Source organism: Columba livia, chromosome 3, assembly GCF_036013475.1.
Source record: "Columba livia isolate bColLiv1 breed racing homer chromosome 3, bColLiv1.pat.W.v2, whole genome shotgun sequence".
In the NCBI taxonomy this organism is placed as follows: Eukaryota; Metazoa; Chordata; class Aves; order Columbiformes; family Columbidae; genus Columba; species Columba livia.
Genome location: NC_088604.1, coordinates 100,963,737 through 100,975,932, shown reverse-complemented (window position 1 = coordinate 100,975,932; position 12,196 = coordinate 100,963,737). Strand labels below are relative to the sequence as shown.

Genomic DNA, 12,196 nt, shown 5'->3' with positions numbered 1-12,196 from the left:
GCGCTGAGAAGAATAAGGACTGGGAGGAAGGAGAAGGGTTTGTGCCATCGTGGTCATGCCAGGCTCCTGGTGCTCTAGTTCAATCAACACCATTTTCTCTTGAGCCACTGGCTCATTGCGCTGAGGGGACCGGTCAGGGAACATTCTGGGACTGGGGACAATGTGGCCCATCCAGCTGGGAGCCATCAGATGAGGATGAGGAGAAAAGGGCAGAGCTGCACTGAGAGGAAGAGAGAAAGAACAGACCAAGAGCTGGGGGTTGCAGATGGGAGGGGGAATTACGATAGCAAGATTTGAAGATGTAAGTCATTCTGATGTCAACCGTTTTTTAAGGGCATTGCATTCTCTTTGACATATTCATTTACATCCCTTATTTTCCTACAGATGTCCCAGCTCTTCTGTAGTCCAGGCAGATCTGGAAAGTTGTAATCTTTTTCACCAGGTAAAGAGGGATCTTTCCTGGATTTTACCTGTGTGTCTTCAGGGAAAATACAAGTTTTTTTTTTGTTCCTCCTCTGAAATGTACTAAGCTTCTTCTCCTGCTCTCTAGGCAGTTGCCCCTTGGGATATGAAAAGGAAATTAAACAGCAAATGGTTATGCTTTAATTAGGCTTTATTAGAATTAACACAGCTTATGCTCTGCATATGTGCTGCAGAGAGTTAGATACTTTAAAAATCCTGTCTTTGCTATTATGAGTTTATGAGAAAGGAAGCCCAAGGAAGATCAATACATCCTCTGTGTAGATTACAAATGGTTCATGACGTATGTCCACAGGAGCTGTTTTTAGTGAGAGTAGTCTAGTTATTATGGATTTGACATGAACTTGGCCTGGTGCCCTGAGGGAATGCAATGTAGGCATAATTTGGTCTTCCTGTAATTGTCTATTTAACTTGGCAATACAAAGTAATTTTTTCCTGTGAAATGAGACCGAGACGTCACTAAAGCGGTGGTCAGATTAATTAATGAGACATAATAATACTCCTAATAAAAGCTCATGAGCTGAGTCCTCTTCCCTCCCCTTTCCTCTCCTCCCCTGCTGTCCTCCCCCTGCTGAGAACGCAGCTTCCCAGGAATCCATGAGTCACACTTCGTAAAGGAGTTTCTTCTTTACTTGACGCAAACAATACAGCGGGGAAAAATAATAAGTGCAGAACCATCTGTTTGATGAAGTCCTTGACATTTTATTTCATTTCCCCCTATTGCATATTGAAGGAAGTAAATAGAAAAACATTTGCTAATTATACCACTGTTTACTGATTGCTGGGATGACTTTCATTGTATTTATCAGAAGCGCTAGCCCATCCTGCAGTCCCAGCTTCAGCATACTCCTTTCTGCTTTGTGGGAGAGGAGCACAACAGCAGCCATGGGTGCTCTGTAAGGCTTTTGAGTCCTGAAGCTCACGAAGGAGTGGGAATGTGCCTCTTCTGTGCAGGTGGGAAAGCTGGGAGAGGTGATGGGACCACATGGTTTGGGGGTAATGCTCTAAGCTAATGTCAGAACCAGAAGCAAGAGTGGAGGCTGAAACCCTGTCCCTGAGGTTGGAAGCTGGGAGGCAATGATTGCCATTGCCTTTTGTGGGGCCAGGGTGTTGTACTCAGTGTCTTGGCTTTGCATTTAGGCTCAGTAAAGCTTGACAGGGAAGCCGAATGGCAGCATTTTGCTGCACCTTTGATAGCATAAGCAGCATCTGACATCTGCCCTTTGAAAGAAATGTGCTGGATTGGCCACTCTCACTGCCTTCTTCCCAATGTGTTGGACCATGTGTTTGTTTTTGCGTCTGGTTCCCTTTGTAGGCATAGTTTTATGACTCAAAAGTGGACCCTGGATGGTACACAAGATGAGCAATAAAACACAGAGCCTCAGCATTCCCTCTGTCTGGGATTGGGATTTACCTAATGGTCAGAGCAAGCCAATGCTATTTGAAAACAAGTTGGTCGCCAAAGGCCAGTTATATTAGACAGCTATTTCCTTTGCAAAATCTAAGATATTGGCACTCATTAAAAGTCACAGTAATGAATCAAGTGGCTGTGAACTAAAGTACTTTTTCTCCCACCACACCATGTAAGGCCAGCATGAGGGGAACTTGGCCTTGGCCATTACTAGGAAGTGAAAGATTTGCAATTCCGAGGAGGACACGGTGACCTTATCTAGGGATGAGGACACTAGGAAATTCAGAAACACCATCTTGTCGTTGGATGAGAATTCAGTGTTGATGAAATAATCTATTTCTGGTTATTTCCTTGGGCACAGAAGACTTGATGAATTTTCCAGTCCACCATTTGGACAGATTTAAGTGATTTTGTTGCTTGTACTTCCACAAAGATAGATTCTATCAGTAGCGCTGGTTGTCCTGATGGGCTGGATGTTTTGACTCTCTTCTCCAACATCAGCTCATTCAGACAGGTTTATGTTCCTGGTGCTGTAAAACTCTCAGTTCAGAAGACAAATAGTGGAAGATATATTTCTGCATGGCTCTAACCCATAGTAACACATACACTAACTTGGCTCCAAGGGTTGCGCATTGCATGTTGGGGCGTTCTCTCAGAAGTTTCTCACAAAAGGAGTTATTTTAAAGCTAAAGGAAGATGGCTGGCTGATTGTGAAAGAGATACTCAGGGTTCACACTGTCACTTGAAGCACCCAGAACACAGATGCTGTTCGCTAGAGCAGGCTCCAAATGACAAGAGTCATCTTCCAGACTCCAGGGTAGCAAATCTGGTAAAGTTCAAGCCTGGTGTACTGGTAGGAATCTTTTTATTACATTTTCAGTAGACTACACAAAATAAAGTAGCTTATACAGATAACTTCATAAAGCAGTTATATCTTCTGACAAGTAGAAATGTGCAGTACAGAGAAGCCTTTATTGGTTCCCAATTTGTTTTATTTGGAGGAATGTCAGCTACTTGTTTCCTGCAGTGATTTAGAACCCAAAGTGGGATATGTGATGCAATAACTCCATCCTATAATTCTTACATATCTTGAACCGAAAGAGGTAAACCTTGGGTATTCAAAGAACTTCCAGTTTCCATCCTACGAAACAATTGGCTAGGACTGTGTTAGTGTATCATGGTAAGGAATGGTCAGGTGGTAAGTCCCAAAGCAGACTTTTTTCATGAAAGCATTAATAAGGAAGCTGCGGAAAGTTTCTTTCCACCAGGTTTGCAAAAAAGGGAATGAATTCCAGTCAATAAAATGCCACAGGTTTATTTTGTCTTTTCTGACTCAGACAACTTCTCAGTCCACAAAAATGGCCGTGTAATGCATGTGTATTTGTGTGTAATGTCCTTGCTAAACCTTCATATATGATGTGGAATGTGCAAACTTCTCTTTGCTTACTTCCTTTTGCTGAGCTTGCCCACGATCACCGACTGATCTGGCAGAGTACATCTGTCCAGTGTTGTCAGTCAGAGACCGTCACAGACCATTACTGCAAGGCCATCTGGAGCACAAGAGTTGAAAAGCACGTGCTGAATGAGTGCCACCTAGCTGGGGTGGCATCAAATGTGGGGAGCAGGAGCTTGGAGAGCTCTAGGACAGTCTGAGGATGCATCACACCTCAGCACACTCCCCACTTCAGAGGAATTTTTTTTTCCTTTCTACCTTCAATCTGATCTTTTCCCTATGTCAGGTGGTGTGCTCTGGCTGCTCCTGGGACTTTTCCTACTGAGCAGCAGAGACTGGAGGACACTGAAGAGGCCATGAACCTGTGCTGCTGCAAAGCATGTCATGCCTAAGGTCTTGTTTAAAACTTAAATCTTTCTTACCTTCAAATTGGACCCATGGCATGTTAGAGGTGGATTGATGTGAAATTTAAAGCCGAAATACAACTCTTGAGAGTTGCCTTTTAGACCCATCAATAGAGAATATTTGCAGTCAACCCAGGTTTAGTTGCAATTGTGCTACAAATTAGTACTGCTGCCTAAACTATGGGAAATCCCAGCACATTAATGGTTTGGATTTATTTATTCAGGTCTCAAGGACTTTTGACTTGTGTATAGTATCTGGGAGGAGACCCAGACCTTATTCCAGCATGTTCAAATGCATCTAAAGGTGTGATAAAAAGGTGAATGAGACGCTCATCATAACCAGACAGCTGCCCTGATTTTTCACAATGATAATTTTTTCTGTGTGAGTGCCTGGGGCTGAGGGCTTTGTGCTAGCAAGGGTGGAGGAGACCACTGATTCCTTCTCTTTGTCATCCATCCTGGCTGCCTATCAGCTTAGTTGAACACAACGTTTTCTGGAGAGAAGCAGAAGGATGAGGTGCCCCCCTGGGTCATGGGACAGGCAGAGCCAAAGGGGCTGCAGGAGAGGCAAGGAAGGAACGCTGACAGGTTCCCCGCTAGTTGATGAGTAGTGCTGGCATGCCTTCAGAGGAGGTCAGCCTCCATGCCCAGCGGAGGAGACCCACCGTTGCTCCCAGCAGAAGGAAGGGGAGGAAGGAAGGGGCCTTTGTTCAGCCACGGCAACTCCTCAGGTGCTCTGCTGGGTCCCACTCGCTGATGGACGAGGGCTATACTGTTCCTGCAAAAAAATGCTTCGCTTGCATGGGCTTGACTTGGATGCATTGGTGTAGTTCCCGGGTTTGACATTCCCCTGTTTGCGAGCTAACATAAGCAAATAGGTTCTTTTGATCTTCCATGCAGCTCCATGCTTTCTTTCACAGATGTCAGACTCAGCTGCCACATGGGATCTCCAAGAGAAACTGGTTTGTGTGTTTTTAAAGGAAAATTACCCAATTATTTTGATGGAGTTAATGTGGAGATGGTGACCTTTACATTCAAAGCTGTTATGCTGCAAATGTTCCAAATATATTATGTGCTCTGCTAACGCCCCTGACAGGTTCTGCATGATTAATAGTGTTTATAAAGCGCATACAAGAGTTTGGGAAGCCTAGGACAGAAGAACTGGTATGGGATTTATTTTGCACTAAACATGATAAATATATGGTTAGAGTTGGGGTAATTTTTTTCTTCCTAGAAATGACTTAATGATGGAGGAGAAAATCACTAATTCATTATACAAGCTGTTTAATTTTTCTTGTAAGAAAAATAAAAGCAAAGCATATTGGTAGTTGTTGGTCCAACATGTACATTTAGATTGATCATTTTTAAAGGAAGACTGATGTTTTTAATACATGGTTTTTACTTCAAGACTGGCCTGGTTCCTGCTTCTTTGGAAGGCTGTAGGAACTCTTCTGTCAACTGCACCAGATCATGGTATTGCCAGGGGCCACACACAGCTTGGAGGAAATTTCAGGGGGAAGCCTCACATGTAGGCAACAGAGGCAGGTGTTTAAATAGGGGAAAAGGTATAAGGTTTCCCATTTGTGCTACTGTGAGGATGATGTGGGAGAAGTCATTCAACAAAACAAATAGACAAAGGCAAGTTGCTCACTGCCCTCCCACACGTGCCATGCTGTCCTGCATTACGGCTCCAGTTTAAAAACCTGGATAACTCTGGGGGCTACTGGGGAGCCTTTCCTCATCTCCAGAGGCATAAGATGAGAAGAAGAAACCCCTCTCATGTGGACTGGTACAGATGGGGAGTGGGGCTTCAGGTTGTCATATAGGTCTTCACTGAGCTCCATGTGGAGGTCTCCAGCGTAGGTGGATGGATGGATGGACAGATGGATGGATGGATGTGCCGTCTTGCATGTTGGACTCCAAATTGTGATAATGTAATGTCTACAGCCACACATTTTCAGGCTAAGAAGCAGGATTATTCTACATCACCTTGTGAGTAACACTGCACCAGCATAGACACACTTAATTGAATCCAGTGCTTTCTTATTCACAGGATAAAAATGTGAGCAGCATTAAAGCTCCTTAATGCCACTCTGGCGAGGCAAAGGCATTTGGAAACTCATGCAAATTTTGTTTGCACTCACTATGTAGCTGCTTAGGGCTGTCTGAGTAGAACGAGGAGGCTTTTATGTAAATGAGTAGGATTTGAGCATCTTGTGCTTTTTGTTCTACCACACACATTAAAAATAATAACAATCCACAAACATTTTACACTCCAGCTTTTCACTGAGCCAGAACTTGCAAAAAGCACTCAATACTTTCACTGTTAGCTCTGTGTTAGCTGCCATACTGATTTTAGAAGGCTCAGGGGAAAAACAAAGGCATCTATAAAGGCATTCTAATTTTTAACATAAGCTTGGGCTTTGATTGTAAAATGTATCTCATTTGGTCATCTTGGTTTTTAAACTTCATGCCATTCCCTAAATTCATCACTTGCTGCAGCTGCTCAGCACTTAGCACCTGTACATTTACCCCTGAGAGACTCCAGACTGAACCAGAAGATTTTATAGGCATTGGGGCTAATGGCTAAACTTTCAAGATTTGTTTTTCAAATAAATGCACTTTTTTCCACATTATACTTTCAGCAATCCGGAATAGTTAGTGGTTGCTTATGAGAAACCCACCATAAAGCCCTTTAACATAGGGATCTAAAGAGAACCAGATTGAATTCCCTTTACAGAGTGAGACTTTTTAAAGAACAAACATTTAATGAGTGTCTCATTTCTGCATTAAATACTGAGGGTCTTTTAAGTACAGGTTTCAGCTGATCTTAATGAAGAGAAGTGAGGGGGGTTCCTCTGTATTTCAGGCTGTACTATGAAAAGGTGGAAACCAATTTTGTCTGTGATTCTTTTTTTATTTTCGAGGATGTTTTTCCTGTCTTCATGCACTATTTTATAAGCCTTCCTATCATTGGTAGTCTGGAGCTGTTTAGATTCCCTTCTCTTACATATACAGATATTCTGCTTATGCTTGAGTGAATGGCAGAGTCCTTTGTTATTAGTAAAGCAAAAGCCAGTAGGAACAGAGTGGCAGAGATAAGTCTGAAACACTGTCCCTTCCAAACATTAGGAGTGGTTGGAGCGTTGATCTGGAACTGATCTGGGTGAAGAATTGGATCCCGAATGCCCATAGGATGAACAAGGGATAGAGGAATGGCCTCCAAGGCTGCCTTAATCCATTTATTTGGGGTGAGATTCTAAACTAGAACTAAGGAGCCCAAACACGTTATGGATGGGGGCACAACGGCAACTGTACAGAGTAGGTGTTTTACAGCAAATCAAAGTCCTTCTCATAGGAAAAATAACACATCAGGAATAAATAAAATCAGAGCTAATAACTGTTCAGGCTTCTGGATATGCAGGTATGGCTTTAGTACCCACCCAGTTTTAAACAGCTGCACATTATCCATAATGTAAGCAATGGCAAACATTTTTCACTAGTTATGTGAATTTTGTATTTGATTTGCCCAGACCTGCTCAAACCTGTTGTATATCAGCAACAGTGTTCAGTTAGTTTCCTGATGTTGTTTGACTAAAATCTCATATAAGATAAAGACTAAATGCCTAAAGCTATATGTTTTACCTTTCAAACGTTAATATATGCAGCTGGAATAAATGGTAATGTCTCCATAATGCAAATACTTTACCTACTGTGATTTATTATTTACAGCTTTTCTCCCCCTATGGTTTCTTTATTTTTCAACTGTATATAGCTTTTGCTACAGTGAACAGCACTTATGAAATATTGGGATATTTATTGTTGATCTTATTAGCTCCTTCTTGCATTTGAGCCAGAACAATAAACTGCACTAGCATTTTTAATTGTTATTTATAGATCATAGTATGATTTTATCATATAGTATGAAATCATAATGAATCACTGCAACAAAAGGGAGCATGAGGGAAGAGGAAACTATTATTAGGCAGTATATTATCAAATGAACTGTAATGATTTCCAAGATCTCTTCAGAGAATATTTCACATTAATGGCACTTTGCTCTCAAAGAATTATGATAAGTACTTAATTTTCTTCCTGATCATGCTGTAAACCATTTTTAGAGTTTTCTATGAAAAATATTTTTAGTCTTTATTCCTGGCATAGCTGAAAATCTATTCTCTCAGGTTTCCTTCAAGGAGAAAAGCAACTCTGCTTGTCTCAATGTGACGAGGAGATGAGGTCCTACGCCAAATTCACCCCATTTCAGACTCCTAGGCACGTTTGTGCAGTACAATTATATTGGAGTTTCCCTCTCGGCTTTCAGAATTTCTGCTGTCCTCTGACAGAAATACCTTAGCTGTCTTCCTCATGGAAAACCATACATGTTTTGGTTTCCTCTGTGCATGGAAAGTGCCCAGCATTTTTTTTTTGAAAGTAGGTGCAGGTTAGGGATGTGTGTATAAGATTAGATAACAAGATTTACTGCCTCCCCAGGGGAATTAATTGAAGAATGTTCCATAACAAGTGCATTAGTCATCCTTAACCCCATCTCAATGTCGGCAGCAATTATTGCTTCTTTTCTTGAACATTTGTGTTTTCCTATTGGTGTGCACACTGAAAGCCTTTGCAATAACATTGGATTCTTTGTGGGATGGTTACTTTACTGATACTGTGTATCCTGTATTCAGAATCTTCTGACAGGCTTTTCTCAACTGTTTCCCACATGGGAACTCATCTGAAAATATTTTTAACTCTGCCCCGTAAGTGGACTCTTAATTCATGACTGCTATAAGAACATTTCTGTGACATAAGGAAAAACACTTTTTCTGGTGTGGTGCAAGGGAAAAATCCAGCGGGTTATGTGACAGCTCAGAGAGAGGCACTTTTTATGGGATATAAGGGCCCACTAGTCATTAGATCAGGCCAGGGAAGATACAAAGTGTTTTGCAAGGCTGGGTGTTTGGGGGTTTTTTTGTTAAGATCAGTACAGATGAGGTTTGATGCCAATGAAGCCAGCTGGACATATATCAGTGCAGAACTGGTGCAAATGAGTGTTTAACAGACATGTTTTCCTTCTGAGGCATCCTTGCTCCCCGTGGAATTAGCCAATACTTTTAGAGAGAAATCTGTTGTCACTGTGCATGGAGAAAGAAGGCAGAAGACAGCTGCCAAAAGCTGTGAAATCCTATCCCACACTTCCCCATGCCCTGCTTCTAAAAGATCTCTTAAAGACACTGTTTTGGAAGAAACAGCAAATATTCACTTCTTTTTTTTTTAGCTCTTCATGACAACAGACTTTTCTAGGGCAAGACCTTGATCCTCTTTGACCTCTCCCATCTCTAGATTCCACCAATCAGCCACTCAGTGCTGGTTTGAATTTTGGTTCTGAATGCTTTTATTTCCACCCTGTAATCCTTTTTTTTTTTTTTTTTTTTTTAAATGTAGACCTAGCATTTGTTTCCATCTTCAATCAGTAGAAATGAGAGTTTAAATCTTTATTTTGGGCTTCTGGCTGTTGTCTCTCACCTCCCCTCTTTATTTTATGGAGATCCTAGATTCCCTGCAAGTGACTGTGTTGCATTTGCCTCTCTCTGTTGGCTCTGACTTTTAGAATTATATGCTAAGTACTAATGTACCCAAGGGCCTTATAGAAGATAGTAGCTCAAGGTCAGGCTTCTTTAGATCAGGACACTGACTTAAGGAAAGGATTCATGTGTGGCACATTAAGAACACACTGTGAAACATGGTGAGAGATATCTCTCTTATGGGAAGAGTTTGCAACTCACAATTACGTGTGAGTTAATGTCATGATGCAAGCTCTCAGCCTGCATCTGCAGTGCTGGCAGGTTGTCAGGATCCTCCGTATTACAGCCTGGTATTAAACAGTGTCTGTGTGCTATTGCCAGGCTATCAGCTTCATTCATCCATTAATCTGCTCTGACGCTGGAGGTAGTGCCCTGCTGATGCTATTCCGCTGTTGTACTCTAGAAGTCAGAGGGAAATATCCCCATATTCTATATGCTAAATCATCTCTCTTCTGTTTTGAGTTATTGCCCCGCTGCCCCTTGACTTTGTGGATGTCCTTTGGTGAAGGTGTTTTCCCTGCTTATTTCTTCTCACCCTTGTTGCTGCCTCGGAGTGGGAATGCTGCAGGTCCTGCTTCGGTGCCAGTTCATGCTTAAGCTATCCTATGAATGCTACAGCCACACAAGTAAACACTGGGTAGTTGACACAGACTTTAAAGAAAAAAGCATTTGACAGCACATCTTAATTCCACATGTGCCTGGACAGCCACTTCATTTGCTTGTCTCCACATAAACACTGCTGACTGTGAAGAAGAAAGGCTTCAGTGCCTCTACGTGAGAGCAGAGTTGTTGCAGCTCTACTTACTCCTTCCCCAGACAAAACCAGGAACAGTTTGGGCCAACATAGGCATTAAAGAAGCCACTCTGGGCTCTGGAGCACTATTCTGACCACAGGCAGATGTGGAGGAGATGTGTGTCATACAGAAGCCTTGGCATCTCATTCCTCTTAGGCAATAAATTAGGATTGTGCCTTGAAAACCGCCCCACAACTAGGGATTTTACTTGGATCAAAGTTTCCTATGGAATTAATGTTGTTTGTCTTGATGTGTTTGTGGGTTTTTGGTGGTCTTAGCCTTTTGGGGCAGTCTGCCTCAACTTCTCTTGGTGCCAGTCTTTGCTAAGAACGTAGGACCCTTCTCCCTTTCACTTTTATGGCCAATTAATCATTGGGCCATTCATAGTAAGAAAGGCTAAGGAAAGGGTGTGTCGTAATCTCTGTGAAATGAGTGCTGCCTCCTGATTGCCTTTTTTGGCAATCCACCAAAAAGAGGTTATTTACGGCCTTTTTTTTTTTTAATCTCTCATATTTTGGTGGATGATCAACACCCGCCCACAGCTGAGGTGACTCAAATAGAGCTGTGGTATGCAAACTCCGATATATCTCTAGCAAGCAGCAGGAGTTTGAAGATGCAATATGTTTTCATTGTTGTCTTCTAGAATAGATTAATAGACATTCAGACTGCAGTAAACCCTTGTGATTATCTAGTCTGACCAATTTTGTTACAGAAGCCGTAGATTTAATCCAGTAATTCCAGCCTTTAGCCCAACAAATTGTTTTCAATGCAGGGCATATCTCTTCAGAAATACATTTGCTCTTCACTTCAAGACTCCAGCAAATGGAGAATTTACCACAGAATTTACCACATTCCAAGTGACTTATTCACACTATTATAAGCTTACAATGTATATCCCATTAAAACATTTGCTGACTCCTAAATTCCAACCACTGGATCTTCCTCTTTCAGCTACTGAAGGAGTGACTCTCATGTTAGGTCTCTTTTCTTCACAGGCCTGCTTGTGGGCAACGCAACAAATTACCTCTTAGCTTCTTCTTTACCATGACACGTATATAGACTTCTTTTAGGTTCTCATGGTAAAGGTGGGTTTAAATTGCTGTGAGCACATTGCAGATGGATATGGCCATGTCAGATACACTGTGTATGGGCCTTCAAATCTGGGAAAAGCACGGCCTGCACTGTGTCCCATGTCTCCATTGCTGCATTAGCAGCCCAAGTTAGGTCCAGCAGGCTTGTAAAAAGTGCCTTTACTGACATAAAAAATGATTCTGATCACTCTTTGAACCCTCTCTGTGTTGTCAAGAGGTTTTGTAAAGGATGAGCACCTTCCTTCTCTGCTGCAGGCAGGCCGGACTGAAGCTGGTCTGCAGCAATGCCCATCCTTCATCCATCAGAGGGAGCAGCAGCTTTGGGAAGGTGGTCTCCTCTGCTAAACGATGGGGCTGAGAGGAAAGGCATCCCTGCAGCACCTTTGCCACGCTTTGCTGGTGTGAAAAGAAGGGATGAATGCAGAGTGGGCTCTTGAACAGCCCTATCCTGGCCTCAGCTTCTCCATGGAGAGCATGATAAAAAGGAATAGGACCTCTGTGCCTAGAAGGTGACAAGTGGACTGGATGCTCTTTGAAACACAGTGGTGATGAGGCACGGCATGGGTCAGGAGAGAATTTAATTGGTGTGATGAGGAGGGAAGGAGAAAATCAAGTGGCTTGTGTGTCCCAGAAAGCAGGTGTGGAGTGTGGGAGCCAGAGGATGGAATGGGATGGGAGACCAGGAAGACAAGGGCTGAAGGTCCTGGACAAAGGGAAAACTAATGGGGAAGGAGGAAAAGCAGAAGGATTAGAGGGGAGGGAAAACCTGTGTGATTGCTGAGACCACCAAGAGGTTCAGCAGGTGGTGCTGCAGCCCTTGGAGGCTCTGTAGGGAGGTGGGGGCTGCCCCTGCTCCTTTGGGGGGGTGGTGGGGGCTGAGCAGTGCTGCCTGCAGGCAGCTGGGGGCCGGGGGGGCTCAGGCCAGCTTGGTCTTGGGGGTCTTTGCTCCTCTGCCCCACACCTCAGCAGAATGGGGGG

General features: G+C 42.9%; 1 long non-coding RNA gene across 2 annotated transcripts in view; it reads left to right on the top strand.

Moving 5' to 3' along the window:
• Window positions 1-786: 786 nt before the first annotated feature.
• The window catches only part of LOC110357038 (uncharacterized), a 71,105-nt gene continuing 59,695 nt past the window's right edge, over window positions 787-12,196 (top strand). For both annotated transcript variants that reach the window (XR_010471625.1, XR_010471626.1), the window contains exon 1: window positions 787-1,434. This is a non-coding gene — a long non-coding RNA (uncharacterized LOC110357038). The remainder of the gene's footprint in view (window positions 1,435-12,196) is intronic.